Consider the following 13,237-nt stretch of genomic DNA (forward strand, 5'->3'; position numbering starts at 1 on the left):
AACATTCCTTTTGACAGAGAAATTTTGAAACACTCTTTTTATCGAATGCGCAAGTGGATATTTGGACCGCTTCTAGGAATTCGTTGGAAACGGGACACCCTCACACCAAAACAAGACAGAAGCGTTCTCACAGGCTTCTGTGTGATGTGAGCATTCAGCTCACAGAGCTGAACCTTTCTTTTGTTAGAGCAATTTTGAAACACTCTTTTTCTAGAATCGGCAAGTGGACATTTGGAGGGCTTTGAGGCCTGTGGTGGAAAGGAAATATCTTCACATCAAAACTAGACAGAAGCATTCTCTGAATCTTCTTTGTGCTGTGTGCATTCAACTCAAAGAGTTGAACACTCCTTTTAAGAGAGACATTTTGAAACACTCTTTTTGTAGAATCTGTAAGGGGAAATTTGCACCGCTTGTAGGAATTCGTTGGAAACGGGACAAACTCACACCAAAACTAGACAGAAGCATTCTCACAAACTTCTCTGTGAGAAGTGAATTCAACCCACAGAGTTTAACGTTTCTTTTCATGGAGCAGTTTGGAAACACACTTTTTGCAGTATATGCAAGTGGTCATTCGGAATGCTATGAGGCCTGTGTTTGAAAAGGCAATATCTTCACATATAACCTAGAAAGAATCATTATCAGAAACTACTTTTTGTTGGTTGCATTCAACTCACACAGGGGAATATTCCTTTTGTTAGAGCAGCCATGAAACACTGTTTTTTTATAATCTGCAATTGGACATTTGGAGAGCTCTGAGGCCTCAGGTGGGAAGGGAAATTTCTTCACAAAACACCTTGAGAGAAGCATTCTCAGAAACCGCTTTGTGATGTGTGCATTCAACTCACAGTGTTGAACATTCCTTTGCTTAGAGCAGTTTTGAAACACTCTTTTTGTAGAATCTGCATGTGGATATTTGGACCACTTATAGGCACTTGCTGGAAACGGGATATCCTCACACAAAAGCGAGACAGAAGCATTCTCACAAACTACTTTGTGATGTGTGCTCTCAACTCAGAGATGTGAACCTGACTATTGATAGAGCAGTTTGGAAACACTCTTTTTCTAGGATCTGCAAGTGGACATTTGGAGCGCTTTCAGGCCTGTGCTGGAAAGGAAATATCTTCACATAACAAGTAGACAGAAGCATTCTCTGAAACTTCTTTGTGGTGTGTGCATTCAACTCCCAGAGTTGAACATTCCTCTTGAGAGAGAAGTTTTGAAACACTCTTTTTATAGAATGTGCAAGTGGATATTTGGACCGCTTCTAGGAATTCGTTGGAAACGGGACACCCTCACACAAAAACAAGACAGAAGCGTTCTCACAAGCTTCTGTGTGATGTGAGCATTCAGCTCACAGTGCTGAACCTTTCTTTTGATAGAGCAATTTTGAAACACTCTTTTTCTGGAATCGGCAAGTGGACATTTGAGCGCTTTGAGGCCTACGGTGGAAAGGAAATATCTTCACATCAAAACTAGACAGAAGCATTCTCTGAATCTTCTTTGTGGTGTGTGCATTCAACTCACAGAGTTGAACACTCCTCTTAACAGAGACATTTTGAAACACTCTTTTTGTAGGATCTGCAAGTGGAAATTTGGATCGCATCCAAGAATTCATTGGAAAGGGACAAACTCACACGAAAACTAGACAAAAGCATTCTCACAAACTTCTCTGTGAGAAGTGAATTCAACCCACATAGTTTAACGTTTCTTTCCATGGAGCAGTTTGGAAACACACATTGTGCAGTATATGCAAGGGGTCATTCGGAAAGCTATGAGGCCTGTGTTCCAAAAGTCTATATCTTCACATATAACCTAGAAAGAAGCATTCTCAGAAACCACATTGTGTTGGTTGCCTTCAACTCACAGAGGGGAATATTCCTTTTGTTAGAGCAGCCATGAAACACTGTTTCTGTATAATCTGCAATTGGATATTGGCAGATCTCTGAGGCCTCTGGTGGGAAGGAAAATTTCTTCTCAAAACACCTATAGAGAAACATTCTCAGAAACCACTTTGTGATATGTGCATTCAACTCACAGAGTTGAACATTCCTTTTGTTAGAGCAGTTTTGAAGGACTCTTTTTGTAGAATCTGCATGTGGATATTTGGACCACTTATAGGAATTTGCTGGAAACGGGATATCCTCACACAAAAACGAGACAGAAGCATTCTCACAAACTCCCTTGTGATGTGTGCTCTCAACTCAGAGATGTGAAACTGACTATTGATAGAGCAGTTTGGAAACACTCTTTCTCTAAGATCTGCAAGTGGACATTTGGAGCGCTTTGAGGCCTGCGCTGGAAAGGAAATATCTTCACATCAAAACTAGCCAGAAGCATTCTCTGAAACTTCTTTGTGGTGTGTGCATTCAACTCACAGAGTTCAACACTCCTTTTAACAGAGACATTTTGAAATTCTCTTTTTGTGGAATCTGCAAGAGGAAATTTGGACCGCTTGTAGGAATTCGCTGGAAACGGGACAAACTCACACGAAAACGAGACAGAAGCATTCTCCCAAACTTCTCCGTGAGAAGTGAATTCAACCCACAGAGTTTAACGTTTCTTTTCATGGAGCAGTTTGGAAACACACTTTGTGCAGTATATGCAAGGGGTCATTGGGAAAGCTATGAGGCCTGTGTTCCAAAAGTCTATATCTTCACATATAACCTACAAAGAAGCATTCTCAGAAACTACATTGTGTTGGTTGCATTCAACTCACAGAGGGGAATATTCCTTTTGTTAGAGCAGTCCTGAAACACTGTTTTTTTATAATCTACAATTGGATATTTGCAGACCTCTCAGGCCTGTGGTGGAAAGGGAAATTTCTTCTCAAAACACCTATAGAGAAACATTCTCAGAAACCATTTTGTGATACGTGCATTCAACTCACAGAGTTGAACATTCCTTTTGTTGGAGCAGTTTTGAAACACTCTTTTTGTAGAATCTGCATGTGGATATTTGGACCACTTATAGGAATTTGCTGCAAACGGGATATCCTCACACAAAAGCGAGACAGAAGCATTCTCACAAACTCCTTTCTGATGTGTGCTCTCGACTCAGAGATGTGAACCTGACTTTTCATAGAGCAGTTTGGAAACACTCTTTTTCTAGGATCTGCAAGTGGACATTTGGAGCCCTTTGAGGCCTGTGCTGGAAAGGCAATATCTTCACGTAACAAGTAGACAGAAACATTCTCTGAAACTTCTTGTTTTGTGTGCATTCAACTCACAGAGTTGAACATTCCTTTTGACAGAGAAATTTTGAAACACTCTTTTTATCGAATGCGCAAGTGGATATTTGGACCGCTTCTAGGAATTCGTTGGAAACGGGACACCCTCACACCAAAACAAGACAGAAGCGTTCTCACAGGCTTCTGTGTGATGTGAGCATTCAGCTCACAGAGCTGAACCTTTCTTTTGTTAGAGCAATTTTGAAACACTCTTTTTCTAGAATCGGCAAGTGGACATTTGGAGGGCTTTGAGGCCTGTGGTGGAAAGGAAATATCTTCACATCAAAACTAGACAGAAGCATTCTCTGAATCTTCTTTGTGCTGTGTGCATTCAACTCAAAGAGTTGAACACTCCTTTGAAGAGAGACATTTTGAAACACTCTTTTTGTAGAATCTGTAAGGGGAAATTTGCACCGCTTGTAGGAATTCGTTGGAAACGGGACAAACTCACACGAAAACTAGACAGAAGCATTCTCACAAACTTCTCTGTGAGAAGTGAATTCAACCCACAGAGTTTAACGTTTCTTTTCATGGAGCAGTTTGGAAACACACTTTTTGCAGTATATGCAAGTGGTCATTCGGAATGCTATGAGGCCTGTGTTTGAAAAGGCAATATCTTCACATATAACCTAGAAAGAATCATTATCAGAAACTACTTTTTGTTGGTTGCATTCAACTCACACAGGGGAATATTCCTTTTGTTAGAGCAGCCATGAAACACTGTTTTTTTATAATCTGCAATTGGACATTTGGAGAGCTCTGAGGCCACAGGTGGGAAGGGAAATTTCTTCACAAAACACCTTGAGAGAAGCATTCTCAGAAACCGCTTTGTGATGTGTGCATTCAACTCACAGTGTTGAACATTCCTTTGCTTAGAGCAGTTTTGAAACACTCTTTTTGTAGAATCTGCATGTGGATATTTGGACCACTTATAGGCACTTGCTGGAAACGGGATATCCTCACACAAAAGCGAGACAGAAGCATTCTCACAAACTCCTTTCTGATGTGTGCTCTCAACTCAGAGATGTGAACCTGACTTTTCATAGAGCAGTTTGGAAACACTGCTTTTCTAGGATCTGCAAGTGGACATTTGGAGCCCTTTGAGGCCTGTGCTGGAAAGGCAATATCTTCACATAACAAGTAGACAGAAACATTCTCTGAAACTTCTTGTTTTGTGTGCATTCAACTCACAGAGTTGAACATTCCTTTTGACAGAGAAATTTTGAAACACTCTTTTTATAGAACGCGCAAGGGGATATTTGGACCACTTATAGGAATTTGCTGGAAACGGGATGTCCTCACACCAAAACGAGATAGAAGCATTCTCACAAACTACTTTGTGATGTGTGCTCTCAACTCAGAGATGTGAACCTGACTATTGATAGAGCAGTTTGGAAACACTCTTTTTCTAGAATCTGCAAGTGGACATTTGGAGCGCTTTCAGGCCTGTGCTGGAAAGGAAATATCTTCACATAACAAGTAGACAGAAGCATTCTCTGAAACTTCTTTGTGGTGTGTGCATTCAACTCCCAGAGTTGAACATTCCTCTTGACAGAGAAGTTTTGAAACACTCTTTTTATAGAATGTGCAAGTGGATATTTGGACCGCTTCTAGGAATTCGTTGGAAACGGGACACCCTCACACAAAAACAAGACAGAAGCGTTCTCACAAGCTTCTGTGTGATGTGAGCATTCAGCTCACAGTGCTGAACCTTTCTTTTGATAGAGCAATTTTGAACCACTCTTTTTCTGGAATCGGCAAGTGGACATTTGAGCGCTTTGAGGCCTGCGGTGGAAAGGAAATATCTTCACATCAAAACTAGACAGAAGCATTCTCTGAATCTTCTTTGTGGTGTGTGCATTCAACTCACAGAGTTGAACACTCCTCTTAACAGAGACATTTTGAAACACTCTTTTTGTAGGATCTGCAAGTGGAAATTTGGATCGCATCCAAGAATTCATTGGAAAGGGACAAACTCACACGAAAACTAGACAAAAGCATTCTCACAAACTTCTCTGTGAGAAGTGAATTCAACCCACATAGTTTAACGTTTCTTTCCATGGAGCAGTTTGGAAACACACATTGTGCAGTATATGCAAGGGGTCATTCGGAAAGCTATGAGGCCTGTGTTCCAAAAGTCTATATCTTCACATATAACCTAGAAAGAAGCATTCTCAGAAACCACATTGTGTTGGTTGCCTTCAACTCACAGAGGGGAATATTCCTTTTGTTAGAGCAGCCATGAAACACTGTTTCTGTATAATCTGCAATTGGATATTTGCAGATCTCTGAGGCCTCTGGTGGGAAGGAAATTTTCTTCTCAAAACACCTATAGAGAAACATTCTCAGAAACCACTTTGTGATATGTGCATTCAACTCACAGAGTTGAACATTCCTTTTGTTAGAGCAGTTTTGAAGGACTCTTTTTGTAGAATCTGCATGTGGATATTTGGACCACTTATAGGAATTTGCTGGAAACGGGATATCCTCACACAAAAACGAGACAGAAGCATTCTCACAAACTCCCTTGTGATGTGTGCTCTCAACTCAGAGATGTGAAACTGACTATTGATAGAGCAGTTTGGAAACACTCTTTTTCTAAGATCTGCAAGTGGACATTTGGAGCGCTTTGAGGCCTGCGCTGGAAAGGAAATATCTTCACATCAAAACTAGCCAGAAGCATTCTCTGAAACTTCTTTGTGGTGTGTGCATTCAACTCACAGAGTTCAACACTCCTTTTAACAGTGACATTTTGAAACTCTCTTTTTGTGGAATCTGCAAGAGGAAATTTGGACCGCTTGTAGGAATTCGCTGGAAACGGGACAAACTCACACGAAAACGAGACAGAAGCATTCTCCCAAACTTCTCCGTGAGAAGTGAATTCAACCCACAGAGTTTAACGTTTCTTTTCATGGAGCAGTTTGGAAACACACTTTGTGCAGTATATGCAAGGGGTCATTGGGAAAGCTATGAGGCCTGTGTTCCAAAAGTCTATATCTTCACATATAACCTAGAAAGAAGCATTCTCAGAAACTACATTGTGTTGGTTGCATTCAACTCACAGAGGGGAATATTCCTTTTGTTAGAGCAGTCCTGAAACACTGTTTTTTTATAATCTACAATTGGATATTTGCAGACCTCTCAGGCCTGTGGTGGGAAGGGAAATTTCTTCTCAAAACACCTATAGAGAAACATTCTCAGAAACCATTTTGTGATATGTGCATTCAACTCACAGAGTTGAACATTCCTTTTGTTGGAGCAGTTTTGAAACACTCTTTTTGTAGAATCTGCATGTGGATATTTGGACCACTTATAGGAATTTGCTGGAAACGGGATATCCTCACACAAAAGCGAGACAGAAGCATTCTCACAAACTCCTTTCTGATGTGTGCTCTCGACTCAGAGATGTGAACCTGACTTTGCATAGAGCAGTTTGGAAACACTCTTTTTCTAGGATCTGCAAGTGGACATTTGGAGCCCTTTGAGGCCTGTGCTGGAAAGGCAATATCTTCACGTAACAAGTAGACAGAAACATTCTCTGAAACTTCTTGTTTTGTGTGCATTCAACTCACAGAGTTGAACATTCCTTTTGACAGAGAAATTTTGAAACACTCTTTTTATCGAATGCGCAAGTGGATATTTGGACCGCTTCTAGGAATTCGTTGGAAACGGGACACCCTCACACCAAAACAAGACAGAAGCGTTCTCACAGGCTTCTGTGTGATGTGAGCATTCAGCTCACAGAGCTTAACCTTTGTTTTGTTAGAGCAATTTTGAAACACTCTTTTTCTAGAATCGGCAAGTGGACATTTGGAGGGCTTTGAGGCCTGTGGTGGAAAGGAAATATCTTCACATCAAAACTAGACAGAAGCATTCTCTGAATCTTCTTTGTGCTGTGTGCATTCAACTCAAAGAGTTGAACACTCCTTTTAAGAGAGACATTTTGAAATACTCTTTTTGTAGAATCTGTAAGGGGAAATTTGCACCGCTTGTAGGAATTCGTTGGAAACGGGACAAACTCACACCAAAACTAGACAGAAGCATTCTCTCAAACTTCTCTGTGAGAAGTGAATTCAACCCACAGAGTTTAACGTTTCTTTTCATGGAGCAGTTTGGAAACACACTTTTTGCAGTATATGCAAGTGGTCATTCGGAATGCTATGAGGCCTGTGTTTGAAAAGGCAATATCTTCACATATAACCTAGAAAGAATCATTATCAGAAACTACTTTTTGTTGGTTGCATTCAACTCACACAGGGGAATATTCCTTTTGTTAGAGCAGCCATGAAACACTGTTTTTTTATAATCTGCAATTGGACATTTGGAGAGCTCTGAGGCCTCTGGTGGGAAGGAAAATTTCTTCTCAAAACACCTATAGAGAAACATTCTCAGAAACCACTTTGTGATATGTGCATTCAACTCACAGAGTTGAGCATTCCTTTTGTTAGAGCAGTTTTGAAGGACTCTTTTTGTAGAATCTGCATGTGGATATTTGGACCACTTATAGGAATTTGCTGGAAACGGGATATCCTCACACAAAAACGAGACAGAAGCATTCTCACAAACTCCCTTGTGATGTGTGCTCTCAACTCAGAGATGTGAAACTGACTATTGATAGAGCAGTTTGGAAACACTCTTTTTCTAAGATCTGCAAGTGGACATTTGGAGCGCTTTGAGGCCTGCGCTGGAAAGGAAATATCTTCACATCAAAACTAGCCAGAAGCATTCTCTGAAACTTCTTTGTGGTGTGTGCATTCAACTCACAGAGTTCAACACTCCTTTTAACAGAGACATTTTGAAACTCTCTTTTTGTGGAATCTGCAAGAGGAAATTTGGACCGCTTGTAGGAATTCGCTGGAAACGGGACAAACTCACACGAAAACGAGACAGAAGCATTCTCCCAAACTTCTCCGTGAGAAGTGAATTCAACCCACAGAGTTTAACGTTTCTTTTCATGGAGCAGTTTGGAAACACACTTTGTGCAGTATATGCAAGGGGTCATTGGGATAGCTATGAGGCCTGTGTTCCAAAAGTCTATATCTTCACATATAACCTAGATAGAAGCATTCTCAGAAACTACATTGTGTTGGTTGCATTCAACTCACAGAGGGGAATATTCCTTTTGTTAGAGCAGTCCTGAAACACTGTTTTTTTATAATCTACAATTGGATATTTGCAGACCTCTCAGGCCTGTGGTGGGAAGGGAAATTTCTTCTCAAAACACCTATAGAGAAACATTCTCAGAAACCATTTTGTGATATGTGCATTCAACTCACAGAGTTGAACATTCCTTTTGTTGGAGCAGTTTTGAAACACTCTTTTTGTAGAATCTGCATGTGGATATTTGGACCACTTATAGGAATTTGCTGCAAACGGGATATCCTCACACAAAAGCGAGACAGAAGCATTCTCACAAACTCCTTTCTGATGTGTGCTCTCGACTCAGAGATGTGAACCTGACTTTTCATAGAGCAGATTGGAAACACTCTTTTTGTAGGATCTTCAAGTGGACATTTGGAGCCCTTTGAGGCCTGTGCTGGAAAGGCAATATCTTCACGTAACAAGTAGACAGAAACATTCTCTGAAACTTCTTGTTTTGTGTGCATTCAACTCACAGAGTTGAACATTCCTTTTGACAGAGAAATTTTGAAACACTCTTTTTATCGAATGCGCAAGTGGATATTTGGACCGCTTCTAGGAATTCGTTGGAAACGGGACACCCTCACACCAAAACAAGACAGAAGCGTTCTCACAGGCTTCTGTGTGATGTGAGCATTCAGCTCACAGAGCTGAACCTTTCTTTTGTTAGAGCAATTTTGAAACACTCTTTTTCTAGAATCGGCAAGTGGACATTTGGAGGGCTTTGAGGCCTGTGGTGGAAAGGAAATATCTTCACATCAAAACTAGACAGAAGCATTCTCTGAATCTTCTTTGTGCTGTGTGCATTCAACTCAAAGAGTTGAACACTCCTTTGAAGAGAGACATTTTGAAACACTCTTTTTGTAGAATCTGTAAGGGGAAATTTGCACCGCTTGTAGGAATTCGTTGGAAACGGGACAAACTCACACGAAAACTAGACAGAAGCATTCTCACAAACTTCTCTGTGAGAAGTGAATTCAACCCACAGAGTTTAACGTTTCTTTTCATGGAGCAGTTTGGAAACACACTTTTTGCAGTATATGCAAGTGGTCATTCGGAATGCTATGAGGCCTGTGTTTGAAAAGGCAATATCTTCACATATAACCTAGAAAGAATCATTATCAGAAACTACTTTTTGTTGGTTGCATTCAACTCACACAGGGGAATATTCCTTTTGTTAGAGCAGCCATGAAACACTGTTTTTTTATAATCTGCAATTGGACATTTGGAGAACTCTGAGGCCTCAGGTGGGAAGGGAAATTTCTTCACAAAACACCTTGAGAGAAGCATTCTCAGAAACCGCTTTGTGATGTGTGCATTCAACTCACAGTGTTGAACATTCCTTTGCTTAGAGCCGTTTTGAAACACTCTTTTTGTAGAATCTGCATGTGGATATTTGGACCACTTATAGGCACTTGCTGGAAACGGGATATCCTCACACAAAAGCGAGACAGAAGCATTCTCACAAACTCCTTTCTGATGTGTGCTCTCAACTCAGAGATGTGAACCTGACTTTTCATAGAGCAGTTTGGAAACACTCTTTTTCTAGGATCTGCAAGTGGACATTTGGAGCCCTTTGAGGCCTGTGCTGGAAAGGCAATATCTCCACATAACAAGTAGACAGAAACATTCTCTGAAACTTCTTGTTTTGTGTGCATTCAACTCACAGAGTTGAACATTCCTTTTGACAGAGAAATTTTGAAACACTCTTTTGATAGAATGCGCAAGGGGATATTTGGACCGCTGATAGGAATTTGCTGGAAACGGGATGTCCTCACACCAAAACGAGATAGAAGCATTCTCACAAACTACTTTGTGATGTGTGCTCTCAACTCAGAGATGTGAACCTGACTATTGATAGAGCAGTTTGGAAACACTCTTTTTCTAGGATCTGCAAGTGGACATTTGGAGCGCTTTCAGGCCTGTGCTGGAAAGGAAATATCTTCACACAACAAGTAGACAGAAGCATTCTCTGAAACTTCTTTGTGGTGTGTGCATTCAACTCCCAGAGTTGAACATTCCTCTTGACAGAGAAGTTTTGAAACACTCTTTTTATAGAATGTGCAAGTGGATATTTGGACCGCTTCTAGGAATTCGTTGGAAACGGGACACCCTCACACAAAAACAAGACAGAAGCGTTCTCACAAGCTTCTGTGTGATGTGAGCATTCAGCTCACAGTGCTGAACCTTTCTTTTGATAGAGCAATTTGGAACCACTCTTTTTCTGGAATCGGCAAGTGGACATTTGAGCGCTTTGAGGCCTGCGGTGGAAAGGAAATATCTTCACATCAAAACTAGACAGAAGCATTCTCTGAATCTTCTTTGTGGTGTGTGCATTCCACTCACAGAGTTGAACACTCCTCTTAACAGAGACATTTTGAAACCCTCTTTTTGTAGGATCTGCAAGTGGAAATTTGGACCGCTTCCAAGAATTCATTGGAAAGGGACAAACGCACACGAAAACTAGACAAAAGCATTCTCACAAACTTCTCTGTGAGAAGTGAATTCCACCCACATAGTTTAACGTTTCTTTCCATGGAGCAGTTTGGAAACACACATTGTGCAGTATATGCAAGGGGTCATTCGGAAAGCTATGAGGCCTGTGTTCCAAAAGTCTATATCTTCACATATAACCTAGAAAGAAGCATTCTCAGAAACCACATTGTGTTGGTTGCCTTCAACTCACAGAGGGGAATATTCCTTTTGTTAGAGCAGCCATGAAACACTGTTTCTGTATAATCTGCAATTGGATATTTGCAGATCTCTGAGGCCTCTGGTGGGAAGGAAAATTTCTTCTCAAAACACCTATAGAGAAACATTCTCAGAAACCACTTTGTGATATGTGCATTCAACTCACAGAGTTGAACATTCCTTTTGTTAGAGCAGTTTTGAAGGACTCTTTTTGTAGAATCTGCATGTGGATATTTGGACCACTTATAGGAATTTGCTGGAAACGGGATATCCTCACACAAAAACGAGACAGAAGCATTCTCACAAACTCCCTTGTGATGTGTGCTCTCAACTCAGAGATGTGAAACTGACTATTGATAGAGCAGTTTGGAAACACTCTTTTTCTAGGATCTGCAAGTGGACATTTGGAGCGCTTTGAGGCCTGTGCTGGAAAGGAAATATCTTCACATCAAAACTAGACAGAAGCATTCTCTGAAACTTCTTTGTGGTGTGTGCATTCAACTCACAGAGTTCAACACTCCTTTTAACAGAGACATTTTGAAACTCTCTTTTTGTGGAATCTGCAAGAGGAAATTTGGACCGCTTGTAGGAATTCGTTGGAAACGGGACAAACTCACACGAAAACGAGACAGAAGCATTCTCCCAAACTTCTCCGTGAGAAGTGAATTCAACCCACAGAGTTTAACGTTTCTTTTCATGGAGCAATTTGGAAACACACTTTGTGCAGTATATGCAAGGGGTCATTGGGAAAGCTATAAGGCCTGTGTTCCAAACGTCTATATCTTCACATATAACCTAGAAAGAAGCATTCTCAGAAACTACATTGTGTTGGTTGCATTCAACTCACAGAGGGGAATATTCCTTTTGTTAGAGCAGTCCTGAAACACTGTTTTTTTATAATCTACAATTGGATATTTGCAGACCTCTCAGGCCTGTGGTGGGAAGGGAAATTTCTTCTCAAAACACCTATAGAGAAACATTCTCAGAAACCATTTTGTGATATGTGCATTCAACTCACAGAGTTGAACATTCCTTTTGTTGGAGCAGTTTTGAAACACTCTTTTTGTAGAATCTGCATGTGGATATTTGGACCCCTTATAGGAATTTGCTGGAAACGGGATATCCTCACACAAAAGCGAGACAGAAGCATTCTCACAAACTCCTTTCTGATGTGTGCTCTCGACTCAGAGATGTGAACCTGACTTTTCATAGAGCAGTTTGGAAACACTCTTTTTCTAGGATCTGCAAGTGGACATTTGGAGCCCTTTGAGGCCTGTGCTGGAAAGGCAATATCTTCACGTAACAAGTAGACAGAAACATTCTCTGAAACTTCTTGTTTTGTGTGCATTCAACTCACAGAGTTGAACATTCCTTTTGACAGAGAAATTTTGAAACACTCTTTTTATCGAATGCGCAAGTGGATATTTGGACCGCTTCTAGGAATTCGTTGGAAACGGGACACCCTCACACCAAAACAAGACAGAAGCGTTCTCACAGGCTTCTGTGTGATGTGAGCATTCAGCTTACGGAGCTGAACCTTTCTTTTGTTAGAGCAATTTTGAAACACTCTTTTTCTAGAATCGGCAAGTGGACATTTGGAGGGCTTTGAGGCCTGTGGTGGAAAGGAAATATCTTCACATCAAAACTAGACAGAAGCATTCTCTGAATCTTCTTTGTGCTGTGTGCATTCAACTCAAAGAGTTGAACACTCCTTTGAAGAGAGACATTTTGAAACACTCTTTTTGTAGAATCTGTAAGGGGAAATTTGCACCGCTTGTAGGAATTCGTTGGAAACGGGACAAACTCACACGAAAACTAGACAGAAGCATTCTCACAAACTTCTCTGTGAGAAGTGAATTCAACCCACAGAGTTTAACGTTTCTTTTCATGGAGCAGTTTGGAAACACACTTTTTGCAGTATATGCAAGTGGTCATTCGGAATGCTATGAGGCCTGTGTTTGAAAAGGCAATATCTTCACATATAACCTAGAAAGAATCATTATCAGAAACTACTTTTTGTTGGTTGCATTCAACTCACACAGGGGAATATTCCTTTTGTTAGAGCAGCCATGAAACACTGTTTTTTTATAATCTGCAATTGGACATTTGGAGAACTCTGAGGCCTCAGGTGGGAAGGGAAATTTCTTCACAAAACACCTTGAGAGAAGCATTCTCAGAAAC

The sequence above is a fragment of the Pongo abelii genome, chromosome 19 (assembly GCF_028885655.2).
Source record: "Pongo abelii isolate AG06213 chromosome 19, NHGRI_mPonAbe1-v2.0_pri, whole genome shotgun sequence".
In the NCBI taxonomy this organism is placed as follows: Eukaryota; Metazoa; Chordata; class Mammalia; order Primates; family Hominidae; genus Pongo; species Pongo abelii.